Source organism: Aotus nancymaae, unplaced genomic scaffold, assembly GCF_030222135.1.
Source record: "Aotus nancymaae isolate 86718 unplaced genomic scaffold, 86718_ANA_hifiasm-v0.15.2.pri h1tg000036l, whole genome shotgun sequence".
Lineage (NCBI taxonomy): Eukaryota > Metazoa > Chordata > Mammalia > Primates > Aotidae > Aotus > Aotus nancymaae.
The window spans coordinates 57,830,468-57,857,755 of record NW_026988450.1 but is presented as its reverse complement, the minus strand read 5'-3'; the positions used below and the strand labels follow the sequence as shown (position 1 = coordinate 57,857,755).

General features: G+C 35.2%; 1 long non-coding RNA gene across 2 annotated transcripts; it reads right to left on the bottom strand.

The window, feature by feature from the left end:
• Positions 1-27,288, bottom strand: LOC105710821 (uncharacterized). 2 transcript variants are annotated; one of them, XR_001105883.2, is made up of 4 exons: positions 27,202-27,288; positions 24,448-24,495; positions 22,343-22,448; positions 1-640 (listed from the first exon to the last, which is right to left on the bottom strand). It is a non-coding gene; the product is annotated as an uncharacterized LOC105710821 (long non-coding RNA). The 2 variants fall into 2 exon arrangements; XR_001105884.2 differs by lacking the exon at positions 1-640 and adding an exon at positions 6,649-8,409.

Genomic DNA, 27,288 nt, shown 5'->3' with positions numbered 1-27,288 from the left:
TTTCTATTTCTAGGTCCTTGAGGAATCGCCACACTGTCTTCCACAATGGTTGAACTAATTTACACTCCCACCAACAGTGTAAAAGTGTTCCTATTTCTCCACATCCTCTCCAGCATCTGTTGTCTCCAGATTTTTTGATGATCGCCATTATAACTGGCATGAGATGGTATCTCAATGTGGTTTTGATTTGCATTTCTCTAATAACAAGTGATGCTGAGCATTTTTTCATGTTTGTTGGCCTCACGTATGTCTTCTTTTGAAAAGTGTCTGTTCATATCCTTCGCCCACTTTTGAATGGGCTTGTTTCTTTGCTTCTTGTAAATTTGTTTTAGTGCTTGTAAAATCTGGATGTTAGCCCTTTGTCAGATGGGTAGATTGTAAAAATTTTTTCCCATTCTGTTGGTTGCTGGTTCACTCTAATGATTGTTTCTTTTGCTGTACAGAGGATTTCTAGAATTGGGATGGCTAAATAAATGAACATACAAAATTTTATGGCTTTGGTACTGTAGCAGGATAATAGTTTTGAAGTATAAATTAGTCCTTTCACTTAGAATCCACTTAGTTGCCCTCCATCCATGCCTGCTTTATACTTCATTCAAGCAACTTGGCTATGGCATCCAAAGAAATAATGTGTTTTCATCTGAAAGCAAAGAAAACAATGGAATGCTAGCTTTTTTCTTAAAAGCCTGAAATCTTAGGGAGACAAATAATTCTTGGGAAAGGGGAAGGAGAAGAGATGGAAGGGAATTTCACCACTTCATTAAAATTACAAGTTGGTATAGGAATAAGTTGAATAAAAAAATATATACCTTGAACTCTACTCTTGTAGACTGATAATGATACTCTCATTAGTGCCTATTGCCAAATTATGAGAATATTTTTAGTCAATAAATTTAGAAGACTTTGAACCCAAAGACCTAGCTTATATTTTTAAGTTAGTATGTATTTTTAACAATTAAAATCAAAATTTAAAAATCTAGTAATATTAATTCTTTTCATTCATTTTAAAATAAAATCACAAGTCTAATAACAGATTCTCTTCAATATTTCAGATTCTCTAACGTGATATATTCTCAGACATTTCAAATACCTTAATAACAAAAAATCAGAATAATTATTTCAGTTTTTCTCAGAAACTGAAAAATATGAATAACATGGATTTGGTATGCTTTTTCTTGATCTCTTTGCTTATTTTCACACCTCCTCAGGATTATATAAATACTTATCACCCATATGTTGTCCACCAATAGTTCCATGCAATTTGGAGCAAACTGAATTGAGATGTAGAATTCGAGGAAATCCTTTCTCACCACATAATAAGATGAAGTCTTTCTTAGAGACTTACAATAATCAAACTTTTGAACCCATGTCTTTTCTTACAAATAAGTACTTCATGTTTTTAAAAATCAGCTCTTTATTGAGGTATAATCTACAAAAAAATTACCCATTTCAAGTGTCAAATTTAAGTTTTCACAAATATATACAGTATATATAAATATATGATAAATTATTTATACATATATATGTATATATAGTAAATATATACAGTACATTTCACAAATGTATATATATAATATATATATACACACACCACTTACAATCATGACTGTAGAACATTTTCATCAACTTTAAAAGTTTTCTTGTGCCTCTTTAAAGTCAGTCTCTTTCCCTTGTCCTGCCTGCTAGAAGCCAATGATCTGTTTTTGTCACTATAAACTTACGCCTTTTCTAGAATTTCATATAAATGAAATCATATAGAATACAGTCATCTGTGTTTAGCCTTATTCCCTTGCTTAATGCTTTCGAGATTTATCTAACTTGCACGTATCAGCAGTTTGTCTTCATATTGATGGGTAGTATTTCATTGCATGGATATACCACAATTTTTAAATTGATCCATCAGTTAATGGGCATTTGAGTTGCTTCCAGTTTTCTTTTTTACTGTTATGAATAATATCGTTATCGTCACTGGACTGCAAGCCTTTGTATCAACATACAGTACGTTTTTATTTATCCTGGGTAAATACATAGGATTATGGTTTCTTGTTATATGGTAAGTGTGCATTTCACTGTAAAAAAAAAAAAAAAATACCAAACTATTTCTAAAGTGGCTGTGCCATTTTGTATTCCTACTGTCAATGTTGGAGAGTTCCAATTGTGTCCTTACCAACAGTTGGTCTTTGTCCAGAATTTTTACTGATTGCACAATGCTGCATCTGGTATATTCACTTTTGAAAACTAAGTATCAATATTTCAGACAGACTGGCAGTAACAATACTGCTCCGGAAATACAAGTACCAGGGTGTTAGACCAAAGTCCCTTACTCCCTTACATTCAATAAGAACATTCCTCAAAACACATCAGTTCAGTATCAGTACAGCATAGAGTTATATGAAACAATTTGCAGGAGTTCTGACATAGCTGCAGAAGTAATTCTCACTGAATAAATTGATCCAATTAGAATTAAGGAGCTCTGTTTGTCCCTTCACTTCGGTTTGAGGTGTCTGAGTTCAAATATATGTCAGTGAATTTTTCTCTATTGTATTCCATCCTGTAATTTGTTAACTAATAAGACCAGCGAGTGATAATCTACACATTCTCCTGTCTTATAACATAACATTTTTCTTCTCCCTTTATCAGGTTAATGTGTAGATTTGTGTAATCTGTATATTGATCTGATCTACTTCTGCTAGAAATAAAAGAAGATGGAAGCTCAGATGTAAAGTAGAGTGTCATCTGTCTGAAAATGTTCATGTTTATAGACAGATGCTATACACCATAAGACACCCAGACCTCTCCAAAAGCTAAAGTAAGAGCTACAAAGTCAAATTCTGGATAGAGGTTGCATTGTTAGGCCCTTTAAGCTCATCTTGTTGGGCCAGGGTCTGCTGTGGTTAGGAAAAGTGATACGTATATGCAAGAATAGTATGCAATATTTCAAAGAGGAAAGGGTCTTATGTATGTGTGTGCATGTGCACTTGCGAATGCTTAAATAGGCATTGGTTAAAAGAAAAAAAATATTCTTTTGTTTGAATTGAGAAATACAAGTCTTCGTTCTCATTATCAGGGCAGGCATGAGTTCAATAACATTTTTTCAAAGTTAATTCCTAGGACTCTCAGAACTCCTGCAGGCTATAGCTATAAAACAAAGGAGAGTCCTGGTACCAGTAACAATTTCCTTCCAAATTGGTGTGCGCCTGCCAAGTTTGAAGCCCAGGGAGTTTAAAAATCATTTAGAATTTTTCATTAACTTTGACTTTAAGAAAAACACTAGAGATGTAGTTTTACAAATATTGTACCTATTTAGGTGAACGTAAGTGCAAATGAATTATTGAGGTCATTGGCACCTGGCATCAGGGTGGGAGTAAGATGGGGCTCAGGAACATCCGGCCTTGTGCCCCAGAATGTCACTGCCACCACACAAACAGTTGGAATGAAGCTGTGACACCAGCTGCCTAGCTTTGAAAGTGATAAAGAAGGATTTTGAATTCACTGTGGTAAAACTTAGGCTTTCGTGCTAAATCCTCCTCTCCTCCTGCTTGTTTCCCTTTTTAGGAAGCTTGTAGCTGACCACCTGGTGTTCTGAATCATTAATTCATGGGAGACATTCTGTCAGGAATAACGTGAAACAGGCAGCCTGGCAACTGCCATCCAAACCTTTCCAGCTCTCCATTCACTTTAATTCATTTCAGTAATTATTTATTGTACACATACTATCATGCCCAGCCTGGTGCTAGGCAATGGGGCTTTCAAATGAACTAGAGCATATAATTCTTACCCCGGAGATTTAAAAAATTTATTGGATGCTGCATTTGTTTAGAAACAGTAGATGAACTACTGCATGAAACAGAAACATTACAAAATTTTTATGTGTCAAAGCATTTTGAGAGTAACAAAATAGGGAAGAATTAGCTTCAGTTCTTGAGGACCTGCCAAGCAACAGGTGCTGTATGTATATAGACACTGGGTACCTTTCATGTGTCATTTCATTTAATTCTCATAGCTACGTTAAGAGAAGGTATGAAAACTCCTACAATAAACGTGAGAAAAAATGAGATCTGGGGAAAGACTGGTTTCCTAATCTTTCTCACTGAAATGAAAGGTGATTGAGTGGGTTAGAGAAACCATCAGGACCTCCAGGGAAGAATAAAGTATCAGGTGTCTGGGGCATGTATAGGAGCATCAAGAAAAATAAAAAATATTAAAAGGCAGGTGAGATGGGTCCCAGAAAACCAGAGGATAAAAAGGTCACAGATCCACAATCTGAAATCCAGATTAAGTAATCAAAAATACATATCCTATAGGAATTGAGGGAACGTGGTGTCAAAGAGCATATGGAAAGTCACCAAAAAGAAGAGTTTACCAGGAAGGCAGTTCTGGAACAAAATTCTGGTTGTTCATGGTTTTCAGGTGGTAGAACCCATCCTGTAGTCAGGAATCAAGCAACTGAGAGTGGAGGAGTCAGGGGTGAAATTTCTGGGAAGAAACTTAACAGTGTCTGATGGACCACATTTTTCCAATTTGGCATGTTTATAATAACTTCTTTTAATTTATATTTTTTTCAAGAAGCCTTGAAAAAAGTCATGTCCATTATGTTTCTCAATTATAATACTTAATTATCTTAAATTAACTTATATGTTCTTTAGTTATCAAATCTAAATATTTTGTGCTTTCAGTTTGTGAAGGCATTCTGGGCGTAAGAACAGTTTTTTTGGTTTTGTTTTGTTTTTAATGTATTGGTTACCGGACAAGAAAATTAAAAGCACAAACATTTAGCTCTACAGAGAACAGAATAATGAGAAATTTGTTACTTGCTTAAATCCTCAAGGTGACGCACTTGAAATTTCATGGTTAGTCTCTTAAATATAATTTTCCTTGTGCTGCTGAATTCATTTCGAGCATAAGCTTCAATCTAGCGCAGATCTCTCAGTCAAAAAGAGATGTCTCTACAATTAAGATTATTATATTCTACTTGGAAACTAGGACCAGTCATTACACAGTTTCTGAGTAATGACTGTTAAGTACTTCAAAGTACTGTTCTGTCTGCCAGGGTCACTGGAGTGCTGAGTGTACTAGGTCATTGTGTAGGAAACCAAAATGGATTCAAGTGCATTGTTAATTGACTTTAACAATGCAGCTGCTTTCAAAAGGGGTAACAATTAGCTGGGGACAAAAGGAATCACAGACAACATTATTATACATTTGAAAATATAATAGCCTTTTATAACTACTGCTTTTTCCTAGAAAAAAGTAAACATTTATACTTTTTTTATTTGAGATTCCTGTTTATTTGGAAATAATCACAACATGTTATTTAATACCAGAAGGCAATCATGTAAAGCAATGATATTTACAAAGAAGGTAAAAATTTGAATTATCTCTAATTCTGTATTTTGCAGAACCTTTATATAATTCTGTATTTTAGTATATCCTAATATATTAGTTGCAGAAAAATTGGCTCCTGCCCCTAGCCAAATTCTGTGTTCACCTGATGTTTGAGAAAATGTCTAAATCAGAAGTTCTCAAACTGAAAGCTAAACATTAATCACCCAGAGAGCTAGTTTAAAATGCTGATTCTTGGCTGGGCATGGTGGCTCACACTTGCAATCTCAGCACTTTGGGAGGCTGAGGTGGGCAGATCACCAGGTTAAGAGATCAAGACCATCCTGGCCAACATGGTGAAACCTCATCTCTACCAGAAATACAAAAATAAGCTGGGCATGGTGGCACACGCCTGTAGTCCCAGCTACTCTGGAGGTTGAGGCAGGAGAATTGCTTGAACCCAGGAGGTGGAGATTGCAGTGAGCTGTGATCACGCGACTGCATTCCAGCCTGGCAACAGAGCAAGACTCCAAAAAAAAAAGCTGATTCTCCCAGTGATTCTGATGCAGGTAGGATATGCCACAAAATACACATTAAAAGTTAAATAAATGCCAATGTAGACTTGAATTAACAACGAAAATACTTGTATCTTACTAAAAGCAATGTCAATCTTTCTAGCCCCTTGATGGGATGTGATATGGTGTGGTAGCAGTGGCTCTGTGTTTAGATCCAAACTCAGTTTACACTGACTTTATCATCTACTGGTTTAATGATTCAGAGATCTTTATTTCACCTTTACAATAAAGTTGCATTGTCTGTAAAATGAAAGAAAAATAATGTTGTGAAAGTAAATGAAATAATGTCCATAAATCACTTAACGCCTGCCACATAAATATTACTCCACACAGTCTTGATTTGTCTTTTGTCTTGATTTTGTTATTTGACCAAGTCATTTTGTTTCTACTTTTATCCATTGAGTTCTCACAGAAAGAATGCTAAAGGAAATACTATGGGACATCCATCTTTCCAAACATTCTGTGACACTCTCACTGCTCTCCAGAAAGAGTCAGGGTATGTGGGCATACAGTATAACCAGGTGAGCTGGGTTGTCTCTTACCAACTCAGCACCTATGCCCTTCCAAGGCTGAAAACTACATTTCCAAAAATCCCCTTCCCCGTATGGTTCTGGCTTAGAGGCTGCTAAAGAGAGGAACTGTGACTCCAGGGCCAAAGTGAAGAGGCAACCCTATTCCCAGAAGATGTGGTGGAGAGGCTTGCGGCTTTCCATGGACATCTCTATAGGTTCCATCGATACTTACGGTGATTTTGGTTTTCCAATCAAACATTGACTGATGCACCAGAGCAGTGGTCCCCAATCTTTTTGGCACCAGGAACTGGTTTTGTGGAAGACAGTTTTTCCATGGAGTTGGGATGGGGGGATGGTTTTGGGATGAAACTGTTCCAACTGCAGATGATCAGGCATTAGTTAGAGTCTCATAAGGAGCACGCCACCTAGATCCCTCACATGCACAGTTTACAACAGGGTTTGTGCTCCTATGATAATCTAATGCTGGTGCTCATCTGATAGGAGGTGGAGCTCAGACATGCTTGCTGCCTACTGCTGACCTCCTCCTGTGTGGCCTGATTCCTAACAGGCATAGACTGGTACCAGTCTGGCCTCGAGAGTTGGGGACCCTGAAGTGGAGTACCCTGGCACTGACTCTTGTATTATTTCTCCTGGTTAATGTGCTTTCTAGCAAATACTTACTTGATATAGGGTACCCCAACCCATATTCCAATTCTCTTGAACTATCCTCGGGAGAATACATCTGCTTTCAAGCAGTCTGGTTTTATTTCACCTTTAACACGTTGGTCTTCATTATTATGCTTCAGCAAAATTGAGCATCAAGTGTGTCAGGATAATAACCTCAGGGCCACGCTAAAAGTGCAGTCTAGGTCAAAACAAGCTCTAAGGCCTCTTCAATCCTAAAGTTGTAAGTGGAAGTGTTTAAAGAACAACTGGCATTGACATTTAAACTAGCTACTGCATTTGATTCTAATATTCAATCATTATTTCCAATTTTATATCATCAGTTTTGTTATATTTGGCAAATAGTATAGAACTTTTTTTTCAGATACTGATTCTAAAGTAAAACCCAAAATAAACCAAACTTTGCTTCCCAGATGATGAATGTATTGTCTTCCAAAAACTTCCTAAAGTTAGTCGAACTAAGGCTTCTTCCTATCCACCAACAGCGTGATTAGTTTTATCCCTTACCAATGCTAGATCCGACTGTCAGGTTTATAGCTCATTTCACACCATAAAATGCTGTATTTTGTCAAAGATGAGTTATGATATGACCTATGATCAAATTAGGTAAAATGATTTTTCTGTGGAGTAACAACAAGTGTAGACACAAGATTTATCATTCTTGTTCGTGCTATTCTGCCTTTAGTATTTTCTTATTTGCTTTGTTCTCATTTTAGCCTAGTAGAGACCTAATGTATAGAATGCCTATTATGAGCCAGAAACATTTCAAGGTGATAGTGATAGTCACATGTTAATCATTCTTATTATCTTCATGTGTGGGTGGGCTAACAGGCTTAGAAAAGTTAATGAATTTGTTCAAGGTAGGTAGCTAGAAGGTAGAAGAGGTGATTATTCAATTCCTGGTTTGTTTGATTCTGAAATGAGTGTAATCCCTACTCTTCCAGCCTGCTTCACATTATCTTATTATTTTCTAAGAAAAAACACTTCAGAAAGAAGCATTTCTTGTGATCCAGCAAGCTGAACAAAGAATAAAATTGAGTGTTCAGTTGCTGCTCTCTTTTCTCTTTAGGAGACTTTATTGAAAATGAAGTTCTGTGTACCAGAACCCTTTCTTTCCCATTCATCTTGCACAGTGGAGTCACAATAATTATTTTTTCTGCCAATCTGTAGGAAGTTTGAGCATTGCCTGCCAGCAGGCACTCTTTGAAAGTGAAGCATTAGATGATTCCTGATGCCTTATGGGATATTCTTCAGTATTTCAGCTACAACATGATCATTTCAGAGTTCTTCTCCATGCCTTAGTTTTTGGTCTTTTTCTAAAATAAAAATATTAATTAAATAAAATATTATTAAAAGCTCTCTGTAAATTGCAAAGTTTATCTTTTGCTGTGGTCAGAATAATTCCATACAGACAGTTACAATTCAGTATCCATGAATAAGTACATTTGTTGTGACAATCTTATGACCAACAGGGAATGCTAAACATTCCCTATGTCACCAGACCTCCCTCTAGGTAGAAGTGCCTGAAGAGGAGGGCTGGTATGGGGTAAGCCAAGTACCACAGTGCTTCTGGGTAGAGATTCAGTATGAGAAGCAATACTCAAAAACCCTTGTCTCTGTTGGAATGCCCTTTTATGTCTGGATTTCCTCATTTGGGGATTATGATCTCAGCTCCATTTATGGAGGGTTTCCCATCATGCATCACTCAATAAAATAGGTTTGGAACTACCTCATACTGGTAGACATGGAAAGCCTCAGGGTGGGCAACTTCATTTGGTTATGCATGCTTCTTTCCTCCTGACTGGCACAACTTCAAATGCCAAAACAGTGGATGAGACTTGGGTGAAGGGCCCTAAGAGCCCAGAGTTTACTCTAGGTCAAAACATTCCACTGGATATTTTACTTGGATATTAATGGGAATTACAGAGCTAAAAGAAAGAATTTAGATGAAAAGAGAGTATAGTATAATATCTCAGTTGTGACCATTCACAACATACAATAGCAAATTAGTGCATTGTGAAAAGTTTTAAGGAGGCCCTTAACTTGGTTTAATACTATTTTTCAAATTTGAGCACTGAATATTACGATTTATACTTTCTTAGATAAATTGTACTGCTTGGGACATCAAATTTGAAAAACCTGATCTGGGAATTAGAGTAGAGGGGTAATAGGAGATCCCAAGACCTAGGTCAGGACCAGGAGTGCCACATAGGAATCTGGGTCCAAAGTCCTACACAGACACACACACACACACACACACACACACACACACACACACAAAGTTTGTGCCACATAGGAATCTGGGTCCAAAGTCCTACACACACACACACATACACACACACACACACACACACACACACACACACACAATTTGTACTATGCCTTTTTCCCAGGAACCTAAGGTACAAGCTGCCTAGATGCCAGAAAGCGGTAGCACACAGCACATAGTATATAGCACATCTACATAGAAGGAACATAACTATATTTTAGCCTCTGGTTCTGTTTTGAGAATAAATCAGTTCTAACTGAATTGCATGTATTTTATGCGTTCAATCCTGTTCGTTTGCTGTCTTTTGTTACATTCAGTAACATCTTGACAAAACATTGATTTGTTTTGTCTAGCTTTCTTGTCTCCTGCAATATTAATCTGGAAAAATATTTGAGGGGGCAGGGGCTAGGGTAATTTCTCCTGGAATAGTCACCCATCTCAGGCATGCAGCAGTTGGCCAATTGCTTTTCATTGCACGAATTGTTCATCCTGACTATACCTGATTGATCCTTTCTGACAATTGGTGAGATAACTTCCTTAGACTAAGAATGTTCTATTATGGTAAGGACAAACAAATGATTTAAAAATCATACACAGATATTAGATACTGAGTTAGGCCTTTAACAAAGTGGTTTTTTTTTTTGAGGTGGTTATTAATTAAGCACTATGTATTTAACTTTAGGTCTTACTTGTAAACTGTAACTATGGTTATTGAAATGTGCAAATTAGTTTTATTTGTTTCATGGAAAGTAAGTAATGTGTCAACATTTTCATGTGAGTGCAGGCCAATTTATATTCTTTATATATTGGAATATATAGTGAAGTTTATTTTCTTGTATAAAGAGAGAAAAATGGTAAAGGAATATTGATGACCCTGAGGTGAAATACCTTCAAAACAGAGAAAAATGTGTTCTCTGAAAGTTTAGCTAATAAAACACGCATATGAAAATCTGACATATGAATGGCTGAGGAAATAGACAGTACTCATGTCTCTCAGTTCTGGACACATGTTGGACATCATCACCAAAGCAAACTGCAGTCTAATCAGACACAGGGAACAGTTGATGCTAAATTAATCACAATCAGTTGTTATTTCCAGACTGAAGCAACATCAGTTTGGTTGTGTGCTGTTTTATATATGAATATACACTATATATTGCCATGCAGGGAAGATGAAGTCTTGAAGAGAAGATGTAAAAGGCATTCTCTCTGCAGGGAGAGTCTTGGTTGATGAAGCCATGCACTGTGCTCCCTGACAGGTCATCCCTAGATGGGGTCCTAAAGGGAGTACTTTAGGTTGCCTCAGCTCTGACATACTTAAGATGACCTAATTTCTGTGTTCCGTTTCTGTACTGACCGGGCAAAACTTTGATTTCACATTTGCTGCCCATACAGTTTAATTACTGTGAGAGTGTACCTGTTTACACAGGAACATTCCTGTCAGTTTACAATGGCTATTTTTCTAGTGTCAAATCATCTTTGAATTTTTTTTAAAAAGTCCAGCCTCTATATTTGCCAAGTTGAGAATCCTTGTTTTTCAGATGTAGGGAATCCAATCTAGGTATCCTCCTTAAAACCACCTAAACAAATAGAAGTTCAACTTTCCAGAGCTGCCATCTGTTTTGCCAAATTATCTTTTCCAACCTACTAAACATTGTACATTTCATCTTCCAGAAAAGTCAATCACAATAATGCTCATTGTAAAATAATTTTCTTTTAATGATTAATGTATTAATCATTATCATTATTTCTGACCATCTCCTTTTTCACAGGTAACATTACCCTATATTAGCAAAATTCTTTACCTTTACAATATTCCCCTTTATAGAAAATTGATGTCAACCAAGATTCCTATACTAGCAAAGCTAGCCATCAAAAATAAAATCAAAATAAAAAATTTCCCAGATAAATAAAAACAGAAAGTTTGTTGCTACCAGAGCCATCTTACAAGAAATACTATAGGAAATCCTTTAGGCTGAAAGTAAATGACCCCCAAATTACTTTACTTATTCCCAAGATTTATTTTTTTATTGCTTTGTAATTTCCTCTAATAATTATCATATATTGTCATAGCAAATAATTATACATATATGTATATAGAAACATAGATATTTTGCTAATTTTTGCACTATGAAAGTAAAATAGAAATTTTTGCTTGGAAGGGAGTAATGAGAGGAAGGAAATAAAATGACCCAAGTACATAATCAAAACTACAAAGTTGGGCTAGATGATGTCTATAGCTTCCCCATTCAGCTTAAAATGCATCAATCTAACAAAGAAAATCACACAAATGTAGAAAAACAGTGAGAGATATTAAGAAAGGGTGTAGAGATGGGAGTAGACCCCTGTCAGCCATTGTCATTGCCTAAAACTCTTCAAATAAAACAACAAAAATAAATAACTGTACTGGATTGCAAATAAATATATCCCTCAATTAATCCTCCCTCCACATACACCATCAATTTCAATACCATTCCCTTCATACTCAACTTGTAGCACAGGAAGGCATATCAAGAGAAATATTATAGAGAGATGGAGGGAATGGGGCAGGTCAGGGAGATTTTTAGGAAGCAGATGGGATGAAGAATTGGACGCTGGGAAAAAGGTAAAGAGGGCGGTCTAGAATAACTTCCAAGGTACTTAGTGCCTTGCTTGGTTAACAGAATGTCATGAGGAAGACAGGACAATATGCAGATCTGGGGGGAAATGATTGGTTAATTCTTAAATAGCTTTATTGAGATGTAATTCACATATTGTGATATTTATCCACTAAAGGTTTAAAAATCAATGATTTTTAGTGCATTCAAACATATGTGCAACTATTACCACAGTCAATTTTAGAATATTTTTGTCAAAAAGAGAAAAGAAACTCCATATCCTTTAGTTCTCACCCCTCCTCCCATGCCACATCCCTTCTTTCTCTACCAGCCACAAACACCCAAGCAACCACAAATATACTCTGTCTCTACAGATTCTGGGCTTTTATATGAATGGAATTATGTGGTATACGGCCTTTTGTAATGGGCTTCTTTCATTTAGCATGACATTTTCAAGGTTCACTCAGGTTTTATTATGTATCAGTACTCCATTCCTTTTTATGACCAACTGGTATCCAATTATATGAATATACTGCATTTAATTTATCTATTCATCCATTAATGAATGGATGGATAGATATTGGGTTGTTTCTACCTTTTAGCTATTATAAATAATATGAATTGCTATAAGCATTGATGTACAAATTTCTGTGTGGATACATGCTTTCATTTATCCTATCTATCTATCTATCTATCTACTATCTATATCTAGGAGTGGAAATGCTGGATCCTATGGTAATTCCGTGTTCAATCATCTGAAGAGATTCCTTTCTGGTTTTCAAAGAGGCTGAATCATTTTACATTCTCACCAGCAGTGTGTAAGAGTTTCCATTTCTCCATATCCTCATCAATACTTGCTATCTGACTTTTTTATTCTAGCCAGCTAGTGGGTATGAAATGGTATATTGATCTTGTATCCTACAACCTTGATTATCTTGCTTATCAGTTCTAATAATTTTTAGTGGATTCATTATTTTCTATGTACAAGATTATGTCATCTGCCAATACAGATATTTTTTTCTTGTCTTATTTTCCTGGTGAGAATCTCCAGTACAACATTGACTAGATGTGGTAAGAGTGTACATTCTTCCTTTGACCTTAGGGAAACCATACAATCTTTCACCATTAAGTATGATGTTAGCTATAAGATTCTTGTAGATCCCCTTTATTAGAATAAGGAAGTTTTCTTCTATTCTTATGTTTTATGACTATTTTATCATAATGGGTATTGGATTTATCAAATGCTTTCTCTGCTTCTATTGAGATGACTATGTAATTTTTGTTTTTGTTTTATTTATATATATATTTATATTTATATATATAAATTTTTGGTTTTTGTTATATATATATATATATATATATATATATATATATATATATCACATATATAAAATAACTGATATGGTTTGGCTGTGTCCCCACCCAAATCTCATCTTAATTCCCATGTATTGTAGGAAGGACTCAGTGGAAGGTTACTGAATTTGGGGGCAAGGCTTTCCCATGCTGTTCTCATGATAGTGAATAAGTCTTATTAGATCTAATGATTTTATAAAGAGGAGTTTCCCTGCACAAACTCTCCCTCTTTGCCTTCTGCCATCCATGTAAGACATGTCTTGCTCCTCCTTGCCTTCCACCATGATTTTGAGGCCTCCCTAGCCATGTGGAACTGTAAGTCCATTAAACCTCTTTCTTTTGTAAATTGCCCAGTCCCAGGTATGTCTTTATCAGCAGCATGAAAACAGACTAATACAATAATATAATAAATAATTAAATAAACATAATAATTAATTTAGTTAATAGTAGTTAAATAACAATATAATAAATTTTATTGTCCTATTTTCTTAATCTGAACTCAATTTTATTAATTGAAACTCTACTCTTTATTCATTCCTTACTTTTGCTTACTTTAGCTTTACTTTGCTTTTTTTTCTAGTGCCTTAAGATGGAAGTTAGGCTATTGATTTGAGATCTTTCTTATTTTTAATGTTGGTGGTTGCAGCTATAACTTTCCTTCTAAACACTGCTTTATCTGCTTCCTTATATGTGTATGTAATATATGTTTATATATTGTTATATATATCTATTGTTTTATATATTTATATGTAGTTATCTGTTATATGTATTCATTGTTATATAAATATGTATTACTATAATTATAGTAATAATATGTGGTTATAACAATATAGTATATATAACAATATGTAGTAACCTGTATTGTATATAACATATATATAGTATATTGTTATATAAAACAATACACTTATTGTATATAATATATAATATATAACAATAAACATACATATATCACATACATATAGTTATAACACATATATAGTTATAGTTATATATGTGTTATATGTATATTGTTTTATATATATTTGTTATATATACATATATATACATATATTTACCTACATATATATATATATACACACACACATATATATACATTTCATTGAGTTTCAGATGTTAAACTAACTTTGTATCTCCAAGATAAATCCCACTTGGTTATGATGTATAATTAGTTTTATATGTTGCTAGATTTTATTTATTAGTATTCTGTTGCGAATTTTGTATCCAGCTTAATGAGATATATTGGTCTGTAGTTTATTTTTTTCTCTAATGATATCTTTGTATGGTTTTGGTACCAGAACATTATTGAAACAAAATCAGTATTATACTCAATATACCAGCCCTCATAAAATGAGTTGGGAAGTGCTCTTCTTTGAATTTGTGGTAAAATTAAATTATGAAAATATAGTCTGGGATTTTCTTTGTGGGTTGTTGGTTTGGCTTGTTTTGCTAATTCAACTTTTTCACTTGTTATGGACTATTCAGATTGTCAATTTCTACTTGAATCAATTTTGGTAGTTTGTATCTTTACAGGAATTTGATCATTTCATCTAAGTTATGTAACTTGTATACAAATCCTTTATAATCCTTTTTACTTTTGTGAAGTTGGTAATAATGTCCCCTCTTTCATTTCTGATTCTAGTAATTTGAGTCTTCTCTTTTTTTTTTTTTCAATCAAATTGGCTAAAAGTTTCTCTGTTTTGTTGCTCTTTTCAAAAACCAAGTTTTGGTATAATTAATTTTCTCCTATTATCCTATTTTCTTAAGTTGAACTTAAGAAAATAATTTTATTAATTAGGACTCTAATCTTTATTTGTTCCTTACTTTTGATTGTTTTAGCTTTACTTTGCTCTTTTCCCAATGTCTTAAGGTGGAAGTTAGGTGACTGATTTGAGATCTTTATTTTTAATATAGGTATTTACAGCTATAACTTTTCTTCTAAACACAGCTTTATCTGCATCCCTTAAGTTTTGATGTGTTGTGTCTTTATTTTCATTCATTTCAACATGTTTTCTGATTTCTGTCTGAATTTCTTCTTGACTTGATGATTTAGGAATGTCTTGTTTAATTTTTACATATTTGTGTCTTTCCCATATTTTCCCCTATAATTTATCTGATTTCATTCCATTATAGCTCAAGGAGATATTTTGCATTTTTTATTGTTTTAAAAATTTACTGAGGTTTGTTTTATGGCCTCACATATGGTCTATTCTAGAGAACGATCCAGGTGTACTCGAGAAGAATAATCTATTCTATTTTTGTTGGGTAGTGTTCTATAGGTATCTGTTAGGTCTAGTTGGACTACAGTGTTGCACAAGTCTTCTGTTTACTTGTTGCCCTTTTGTCTGGTTCTTCTATTTATTATTGAAAATGGGATATTGACATTTCCATCTTCCATTATTAAATTGTGTCTTCACTTAAGTCAATATGTTTGTTTTGTGTATTTTAGTGCTCCTTTATTAGGCACATACACATATATATGTCACGCTAAAATATGTATATATACACATATATATATATATATGTATCTCACCCCAACCTCTGCCTCCTGGTTCAAGCGATTCTCCTGCCTCAGCCTCCCGAGTAGCTGGGATTACAGATGCCCACCACCACGCCCAGCTAATTTTATATTTTTTATTAGAGACAGAGTTTCTCTCCATGTTGGTCAGGCTGGTCTCAAACTCCCGACCTCAGGTGATCCTTCCTCCTCAGCCTCCCAAAGTGCTGGGATTATAGACATGAGCCACCGGGCCTGGCCAGGTGCATATATTTTTATAATTGTTATCTCTTCCTGATGAATTAACCCTTTTATTATCTTTATCTCAAGTGACTTGTTTGTTAAAAAGTCTATTATATCTGTGATTAGTATAGCTGCTTCAGGCTTCCTGTGGTTGCTTTTTACAGGATATATCTTTTTCTTTACTTTACTTTTACTTTAATCATTTTACTTTTACTTTAATCAATTTGTATCTTTGAATATTAAGTGTTTCTCTTATTGATAGTATATAGTCAGATCATGCTCTTTTATCTCATCTGATAACCTTTGGTTTTTATTGGATTGTTTAGCTCTTCATGTACTGTTATTATTGATATAATTGGTTTTATATCTGCTATTTATTTCTTGCTTTGTCACATGTCTTTTTTGCTCCTCTAGTCCTCTTTTACTACTTTCCTTTGCAATGAGTGAATATTTTCTAATGTAGCATTACCATTTCGTCAATAATTTTGCACCATTTTGAGTTTGTTTTTCCCAGTGGTATCTCTACGGTTTACCATATACAGCTACAGATTTATATATGCTTAGTTTCAATAATATATAAAGTGCTGCTCCTATACAGCTCTACTCCATTTCCCCCCTTTTTATTATACTATTGTTATACATACAACATCTACTAATGTTACAAATAAACAATACATTGATATATTTACTGCTTTCCCATCTGTCATTGTTTCCTTAATCCATTACAGCTTTGCTCCTGCCCACTTCCTTTATGCTGTTAATGGAAAATATATTACATATTTATTATTTTTCTATATATTACAGTCCTAACAATATATTTTGCACATATCATTTTATAAAATTGCTTTTTAAAATCAGTTAAGAGAAGAAAGGGAAAAATGAATTTACAGTGACTGTTATAATTGTATAATTACCTTTACTGTGCTCATGTTTGCTCCTGTGAATGCTAATTACTATTTGGGGTCATTTACTTTCAGCCTAAAGGATTTCCTATAGTATTTCTTGTAAGATGGCTCTGGTAGCAACAAACTTTGTTTTTATTTATCTGGGAAATTTTTTATTTTGATTTTATTTTTGATGGCTAGCTTTGCTAGTATAGGAATCTTGGTTGACTTTTTTTTGTTCTTTAGCATTTTGTATATATCATCGCACTACTTTCTGGCCTCCATTGTTTTTGCTGAAAGGCCAGCTATTAATCTTATTAGGTTTCCCTTGTAAGTGATGTGTTTTTCTCTTGCTGCATTCAAGATAGCCTCCTTGTCTTTGATTTTCAGTATTTCTACTATGATTTGTGTTTGTTTGCTGGTTTCTTTGCATTTATTCTACTTAGAGTTTGTTGTGTTTCCTCTATGTATACATAATTGTTTTTCAAAAAATTTTGGGCTTTTTCAGCAATTGTTTCTTTTTTTTTCTCTCTCTCTCTTCTTTTGGAACTCCCATTACATATATATGGTGTGCTTGTGTCCCACCTTTCTCTGAAGCTGTTTTTCTTTCCCCTTTCTGTTCTTTGGCTTGTATAATCTCTATCAATTTACCTTCAAGTTTACTAATTCTTTCTTCTGACAGCTCAAATCTACTATTGGGTCTCCATTTTTTTTTTTTTTTTTTTTTTTTTTGGCTATTGCATTTTTCAATTCCAGAGTTTTCATTTGGCTCATGTGTATGTATGTGTTTGTACACAGACACAAATATTAATATTAGTGTATAGATAGATATGGTTTCTTTTATTGGTATTTTTTATTTGATGCAACATTGTTATTGTATATTCATTTACCTCTTCAATCATGCTTTCCATTAGGTCTATGAATATATTTATAAAGTCTACTTTGAAATCTTTCTGATGCATCTGACCTCTCCTCACTCTCATGAACAGTTTCTGTTGCCTGATTCTTTTTGAGGCAGAGTATAGATCATATTTTCAAAATTCTTCATAGCTTCATATTTTTTGCTAGATAGTGGACATTTTGGATAATATATTGTAGGAGTTCTAGCTACTGATTCTTCTCTTCCATAGTTTGTTATTGTTCATTGTTCAGTTATTTGTTTAGTGACTGGTTGGATTATTTTAATAATGTACATTCACACCCCTCAACACACAGTGTTAAGCCTCTGATGTTGCTCCTCAACTACACACAGCTTTGAGCCAACCTGGGATAACAACAGTGGTATTTTGTGGGCCTCTCTTCTAATTCTTTCCCTTGCTCCACTGCTGGCAATTGCTTTATTGTTTACCATACCCTGGGCATACATTTCTTTACAAACTAACCTAATTAAATGTAATTCCTTTGAAGGAATGGCTTCCAATGTCAGTGTTTGGTGTTTATTTTGACCCCAGGAGAGCTCCTCTCAGCTGTCCTATTCTCTTATTATTTCCTGCAAACTAGCTGGCCTGCAGTCTAGGCTGTATCTTCATTAGATTCACAGATCTCATTCTAATTGCCTTTCAGCACAATCTACACTAATCTTGAGAGTTTCCTTAGGTTTAAATTTCTCTACTGCTCTGTTGCAGATGAAGTCACTATTCTACTGCCTGCTTCTCCTCCCAGAAAAAAATGTCTTAACCAGAGCTCTGAAGCTGTGAGTAGGGACAATAGCAATTTTCTCTCTGAGTAAAACCCTCATTTTAGGAGAGCGCTCAATAGGCTAATGTTTTCTTGGATTGCTCCTCTGGCACAAAGGGACCACAACACAAGCCAGGGGAAAGGTCACTAATGCCCCAGGATTCTCAGCATGCCACACCTGAGGTAGACCCTCCAATCTTGAGTAGGCGTTGGGCAGAAGAAGAAAGCCTCACATTTCAACCACATTCACCAGGACTAGACTCAGCATCAGGCAGCCAGACAGAGGACAAGATATGCCAAAGCTTTGTTCTTCTCAGGAGAAAAAAAAAACAGGCAGAACAGAACAAAAAACCAGGGAGATGGGTAAGAATAGAGCTGTTTTGGTGCAAATATCACAGACTCTAACTTTTCTTGCTGAAATTTCATAGATTTTATTGAATATTTGTTTTCATTTGCTGTTTTGCTCTTATGATTATTTCTAGAGGCTTTTGGTGTTTTCTTTTTAAAAATGTTTTTCACCAGTTTTCATCAGGGAGTGGGTCAGCAGAGTTACTCATGCTATCATGTGAGAATAAGTGATTTAATTTTGAATATGCAGGTTGGGACTTATCTGGGTGAAGAGTTCTCACAGGCAGAAAGATACACAGAACTGAGAGCCGAGGAACAGACCTAAGCTGGTTATGTAGATTTGGAAGTCAACCTAGGGACAGAAATAATTAGAGAAAAGTAACAGAAATAGAAGAGGGTCAAGATCAGAACTCAAAAGAATATTAATATTTAAGCAAAGGAATCTGGGAAGAACTGGTTAGAGAAGTAAGTTATAGTACACTCTAGAAAGAATGTTTTATATGGAAGAAAAGAGTTAGTGTAGAATTTCAAAGAGAAAATGATTGGAGTATCAGAACCATGAAGAATAAAATAAGAGCTAAAGAATCTTTAAAGAGTTAAAGATGAATAAAAGTTTCATTTTACTTTTAAAAAATTAAAGGTTTTGAAGTTGTAAAAAAATTACAGTATTGACATATGTCATTGGATTTGACAATTAGGAAGACACTGATGAGGCCGGGCGCGGTGGCTCATGCCTGTAATCCCAGCACTTTGGGAGGCTGAGGCGGGTGGATCACGAGGTCAAGAGATCAAGATCATTCTGGTCAACATGGTGAAACCCCGTCTCTACTAAAAATACAAAAATTAGCTGGGCATAGTTGCGCACGCCTGTAGTCCCAGCGACTCGGGAGGCTAAGGCAGGGGAATTGCTTGAACCCAGGAGGCGGAGGTTGCGGTCAGCCAAGATCGTGCCATTGCACTACAGCCTGGGTAATTAGAGCGATACTCTGTCTCAAAAAAAGAAAAAAAAAAACAAAACAGGAAGACACTGATGAATTTTGCCAGAGTGGTTGGGGTGTCCTGTAGATGGTAAAGACAGATTGCAGTGGGTAGATACGTAAAGAAATAGAGTTGGAGAATGGACATTGTTAGGGTTGGGAATGGGGTTTATGTCCTTATCCTGACACTTAACTCTGACTCCCCAAGATTCTGAGCAGTGCTGTATATACACAAAGAATAGGCAGCCTGGTGGAGATCATGGCTTATGCTTCATTCAAGGCTCCCTGGAAATGGCTAGTTGGAAAACACAGTACATCTCTGACCCCTCCCACATAAAATCCAGGTCCACAAGAACTTGTCTGACCCAATTTATCCCATCACTGGTAAGCTAAGAAGCTGGAACAGAGAGGGCACACACTTGGGTGAATTTTCCACAGGGAGACCCTGCCTGAGAACCACAGTGAGAAATGTGATGGAGTCAACATCTCCTTTCAGGGTCATAGTAATTACACGGACAGCTAATATGGACCAAAACAAACCAAATTTAGTAATTTACTGTGGAGCAAAGTGAAGGCTAAAACACAGGTGTCAGCCAAGAGTCAGAAAATTCAAACAAGTGGACACAATAGAAGGTCCAAGCCTGGAGAGAATAAGTAGAGATTTAGATAACGGGTACATACGGAATCACGAGATGTGTGGCCTCAGTTTTCTCAAGAGAGAAGTGAGGCTGTATACTCCTTACTCCTTGTATATTCCTTGTATATTATTCTTGTCAGGAATAAGCAAGAGAGAGAGAGAGTTCAGAGGTAGGCTGACTGCTGGAGGACAGTGGAGAAAGTCAATGCCTGTGAACTTGAACACATGCACTCTGAGGATTGACATAGTGAGCTGAGCCTTGCTCTGTGTTCCCTGTTGCCATCAACAGGACAGAATTCTAGGATGTACAGACATTGGCTTCATCTAGAATAATGCTTCTTACATTTCATAGTCACCTTTATTCTCCTACTATCCTTGTTAAAAGAGGTTGTCACATACATGTTTGCAGAATAAGGTCTGTCCATGGGGAAATTTTCAACAGTCTAATAAATTGAAAAAGACAATGTGATTGATATTTTATAGGGCTCTTCAAATTCAAGGCTGCCCTTATTTATTGCTGCTTCTTAATTTTGAGGAAACAAAATGCCTACTCTTTAATAAAACTAGGATACTGGTAATTATTTTTATTTTTTGCCTTTACTTAGCAATAATAAAAGTGGACAAGCATAGACCTGTTCCTCTGTTTAATGAGTTCTTCTGGTCTGTAAAATCTCAAAGTTGGATCATCAGCACTTGAGTATATTTTCATAAACAGTATGCTATCCACTATGAGCATAACCGAAGCAAATGAAGGAGGATAAAATAATTATTTAGGAACTGGAATACTAGGCCCAAATAATAAAGAAAATTAACATAAGGTGAGCCTCCTTCTCACAGGCACACACACATCAATGTTCAGACCAGGGGTGGTTAGAGATCCATAATAACAATATCTCATTGTGAAACTCTGCAGGGTAACTCTCAAATAGCTGCATGGCAGAGACCATAGCTTATAATGTCATAGTCTATGTTGCCAAGGCAACAACACAGTCAGCAACAGAGGCTGACATTTTGAAATGTGCATGTGATTTTATTATTTACAAGTTGTAGAGAAGAGAGCAGTGCCAATGTGGTGGCTTAGAAACATCTGTTCTAATACTGCCCACTTGCTTTTGAAAAGAGTGCAATATTATAAGTAACCACACTCATCAAGAGCCGTGTGCAGACTTAGCCATTCTTTCATCTATTTATTCATTCATTTATTCAACAAGCATTTACCTACTAAGCACCTAGTATATGCCTTGTTCTGGGAATCCAAGAGTGAACAATACAGACATAGCCTTTGCTATTTTTACTATATATCTATTACGATATAAAGAAAACTTGATGGAAATTAATGTACTGGGTCTTAATCTGAGGAGAAAAGGTAATACTCAAATAGGGAACAGGTTGTGCTGCTCCTATCCCTATCCCCCATCATGAATATTTGGATAGTAACAACTATGCTGCACTTTGTTTTCACATTCTTTCCTCAGATGGTGATTCTAATGGGTTTTTAATCCCTCAAGATATTTTGAGAAAAGTAAGTTTCTAATTAAATAATTTTGTAAAATGCAAAAGATAGAGCTTATCTTACTCCTACCAATTCACAGGAACATTTCTTGATATGATGTTTCCGTCAAACCCTATTATGCAGTATTAGTGTTCCAAGGAATGTATTTTGGGGAAAGTTATCTTAGTATCCTTTATAAATTGAAATAGTGGTGATGACACTGGCAATGCATACATTAGCTATGGCATTTGAAAGGCTATAAGAAACGTACGTACCATGGCATCCATGGCAGGCAGAAGACTGCATTCATAATTTATGAATTCCAAAGATATTATTCAACCTTTTATAACATCTTCTTGTCAGGAATAAGCAGCAGGATTCCTACAATTAGAAAACATTTGTCACAATATGCCTCATGGATATATCACTATGTACCTTCCTGATCAGCTTGAATTTAGTAATCTAAAAGCCATCCCTACTGGCTATGCTTAGGGATATTCAAATAAGTGAAGGCAACACCCTGTTTTAAGGCAGCTATTTATTGAAGCATAAGTGCAATCCAAAAAGGCAGGAGGACAGCAACTGTACAGGTTTGCAAAAGGACAAGGGTGATGAGGCTTGATTGCTGATAGAGCCACCTCAGTTAAGTTGGCTGATAGCAGGTGATGTCTGTTCCACACCATCTCTAGCTGTAGATTTAGTGAGCAAGACCAGACTGCTTGCACAGCACTGGGGATCATGACTCATTGACTTACTGCTTTTGAAATAAAATCTCTCTCCCTTGAAGTCAGCTGAGGACATTGAAATTCTTCTGTCTGCATTTGCTATCAATTTCATTCAGCTGGCACTGCCCCATTACTACCTGGTAATACAATTTAATTTGTGAGGGGAAGAGAAATCATAGTTCTTACTTCCTGCAGAGGGTGAGAAGATTAAAATATCTGTGCAGAACCCCTGCTGTAGAGAGACTGCAAAGGTGTTATTAGATGGAGACAGTGCATAATTCTCATGCTCCTTGCAGCATCAGTGAGCAAATTGTATTTGCAGGCAGGTACTTCTGAATAGCAAAATTGCCATGACTGTGTGGAGGACAAAGTCTGCATGATGGTTTGGCTGGAAGCCTGTCTCTGAGACAGCTTGGTGCAGGCACAGATGTCCCAAGTAGTAATGCAACAGAGCAGCCCTCATGCTGAGAAACACTGTATTGTCTGCCTCTTCTCAGCACCCTCTGCATATGTTCCTGTATTTTTATATCCATTTCACTCTCACACTTCACTGATCTTTTAAATTTGTAAATTAACAAAAGAGATGACTCTGTTTCAAATGAAACTAAACTGAGCTATCTACCAAAAAAAAAGAAACAAAAAAACAACCAGAGGGCTGCTATCTAAAGGGTGCATGTGTGGGAAGAAGACCACCAGTTTATCCTGGCTTTGGTTGAAATGCCAACTGGAGATTTTTTAAATGCACATTAATTCTTTTTTCTCTGATGTTAGAAAATCACTGAAGTCAAACAGGAGAAAGCAAAAAATTGTTGGACTTGTAAATCTGTTTTGAAGTGAGGCATTTCCAAACACCTTCAGACATTTTAAGACCTTCCTTCTTTGCTGCTCTGGACCAGACTCTGATATATGCTTGGGTGATATGTAAAAATGTGCAAGATTAGATACGCCTGGGTTTGAAACCAAGTCTTTCAATGTAAAAGCAATATATGACTACTTAACCTCTCTAAACTTTGATTTCCTCAACTATATAGTGGGAATAATAGTGGATAAAAAACCTATTTCATAAGAATGTTGTAAAGATCAAGCATATATGTCAATGCTTACATAGAATGTGGCATATAGTATATGCTCATTAAATAATATCTATGATTTTTATAAGTAAATAATCTGTTGTGAACTTAAAAAGAGGAAGTACAAGACTTATTCTCATGTATGTGTCTATGTACCTGTGTGCTTGTATCTATGTATTTTGTTTTATAATTGAAAGTAAAGGTGCTTAAGCATGTTACCCATCTATACTTGTTTGGACTAGACTTCTATCCCTCTGTGCTATTATAAATGGTTTAGAAAATTGTGAATTTCATTTCCACTAGTGTCTTTAAGTCACTAAAGTAGTGTAGATAAAAGGGAAGAAATCTGCACATGTAATTCTATTTTGGTTACCAAGTTACTTTGAAGTGAGAATAGTCTAAACAACACAGACTTTTAAAGAGATACCATAAAGTACAAGTAACCCAGAATCTCATTGTGCAGTCACTTATGTTTATTCATTCATGCATTCATTCACCAAATAAATATTAATAACACATATGCAGCATGCCTATGATAGTTATGAGGTATAGAAAACAAACGACTAAGGAGTAAGATATGCTTACCTTAAGGAACTTACGGTCGTGGTGGAGAGACAAATAAGTAAAGAAACTCTACAATATCAATGCAATATAAAAGGAATTATAATATGAACAAATTAGTCTATTTGATTTGTAGAACAGTTTTTAGCATCTCTCACCTTTTCATAAAAACTGGAAGTCTTAATGCATAAGTATCTTGAAATTCTTAATTTTAAGTTACGTTTTTACTTTTGCTTGAGATATATTCTCCCTGTTGAGACTGTCCAATGTGGAACATTTTTAGAATTATATTGGTTATATTAACTTTGCATATTTTTTCTTTTAGAACAGTTTGTCATTTAGTTTATAAAATATCGTCACACACATAGAACAGGATACATAAAATTTTAAAGTAGAAGAATCATAACCCATTTAAAAGTAATTATCAAATGTTCATTTTCTACATGGTGTTAGGTAAAAGGAAATTTAATATTTTAATTACCTAAGATAAAAATAGATTTGGAGCTATCAGCCTCAAATGTAGCTATATTGCAAAAAAAAAAAAGTTATATTTTTAAAATCTTTTCCTTCTTCTTTATTTCTCTCTATTGCTTGCTTCCTTTGTTTTTTCTTCCTTCCTCCCTCCCTGTTCCTTTTTCCCTTTTTTTCCTAAACTTGCTGGACTAATCAGATTGATCAAAATAGCCCAGTATTGGAGGAAGGCAGCAAATCACACTGCCATGGGTGTACCTATGCAACAATCTTGCATGTTCTTCACATGTACCCCAAAACCTAAAATGCACTAAAAAAGCCCAGTATTTCTGACTTCTGAAACAACTAATATTCATACCTAAAATCTTGACATAAACTTTGAATTTTCACCCATTTCTTTTTCTTTAATGGAGCTTTAAAACTTAAAAACCTATAAACACACTTGAACAGAAGCTGTTTTCTTAAATCATGTGCAGATAAAAATGCCACACTTCATTAGCACCTGTCTCTACCAAAACAGCGTCTTCATGGTGAAATCTTTTTATTTCTTAGGAATCCTACTATTATTATAGGTAAAATGAGGGGGATATAGGGACTATTTGCCTATTTTTTAGTAGTAGAATTGTTTTTTTTTCAAATTACCTTATAAGTCATACCATTACATAAAGCAGTTAAAAATATAACTGGTCTAGCATGTTCTCACTCATAAGTGGGAGTTGAATGATGAGAACACATGGACACAGGTAGGGGCACAACACACGCTAGGGCCTGTCAGGGTGGGAGGCAAGGGGAGGAAGAGCATTAGGACAAATCCCTAACGCATGCATGGCTTCAAACCTAGATGATGGGTTGATAGGTGCAGCAAATCACCATGGCACATGGATAACTATGTAAGAAACCTGCACATTCTGCACATATATCCCAGAACTTTATATATATGTATATATATAGCTGGTCTAACCAAGTAAGGAGGTGAGCGGGCAAGACCCTGGCCCAACTGAGGAGCTCCAGGAATCCAAAGATTGTCCTTTGAAAACCTTTTGAACTAGGAAATCCCTGAGGTTCCTTCTACTGCTAACAGCTTATGACTATAAGTGCTAAATAATTCACACTGAATTACACTTCTCTAAATAAATGGATGCCTTTCATTGTCACGGATGAAGTAACTGAGATTCTCTTTATGCTTGTGACATTTACTTCCTTTTTTAAAGAAATCAACACAACAGTAACCTGGAATTAATCTCCCTGAAAATTATCCATGACCAGAAAGAAATTTAGGCATTAAATACACTATTATTAGACTAACAGATGAGGGCTATTGAAATAATAATACTTTCATATACGATTCATGAAAAAAGACCTCTGTATATAGTAATCTAAGTTAGTAATTCTTTAACTACAAGATTATGTTATTAGGTTGGTGCAAAAGCAACTGAGGTTTTTGCCACTGAAAGTAATGGCAAAAACTGCAATTACTTTTACACCAACCTAATATTTCTCTTTATATCACCTCTATTGACCTAAAAGGCAGTTGAGTTTACTTTCGTTATATTTTTCTAGCTATGTATGATTATATAACATCTATAAAACATAAAGGATATGTAGCACTAGAAATTTAATAAATCAATATTTGGTTTTAGCATTACTTATTCCAAAGAAGTTTCATACATTTATTTTAAACTAACGTTCTCTGCTATTACTATTAGTCACTTTGTAAACATTTTCTTAATCTACTCATATTAAAGATGGAGAGGATTCCATTTAAAACCTATAATAGAATATATATTTTCCTTTGTACATCTCACCCATGACAACAATCAGAGCTGCTTCTTCGAGCAGTAGCAGCTCATGACATTTCAGGAATTAAGATGGGAAACGAATTACATAGGAGATTTGTGTTTCATGGAGAAGGTCCTGCCCCAATATTATCGGATAAAAATGTGAGATGATCTAGGAAGAGTTTCATCTTCTGGTTATTTTTGTTACAATTGCAGATGTGGTTTTCCCTTTGCCAATCATATTTGCAATAATTCTAAGTACCTGTTCCACACTGACCTGTAGCTGAGATGGTGGAGAGAGTTGAGACCCAGTGGGGTGGGGGATCTTTGGAAATGTTCTTCCAAGTGGAAGGTATGCTTCTTTTTATCAAGAAATAATAGCTATTATAATACCTAATGGACATTTATATCTATTGCAGGCCTTATCTTTCCTGCAAAGTGATTCATTTAGGTAAATAAATTTCTCCACCTCAGATTTGTCTCATATCCCATATATCAGCACTTTTTTAAGTCAGATGAAAAAACTTACCACATTGTGATTCTTAGATATCTTAGGTTGGACATCTCATTCCATTTTCACGCCTATTTGTTCTCTGTAATGAAGACAGTGAACAAA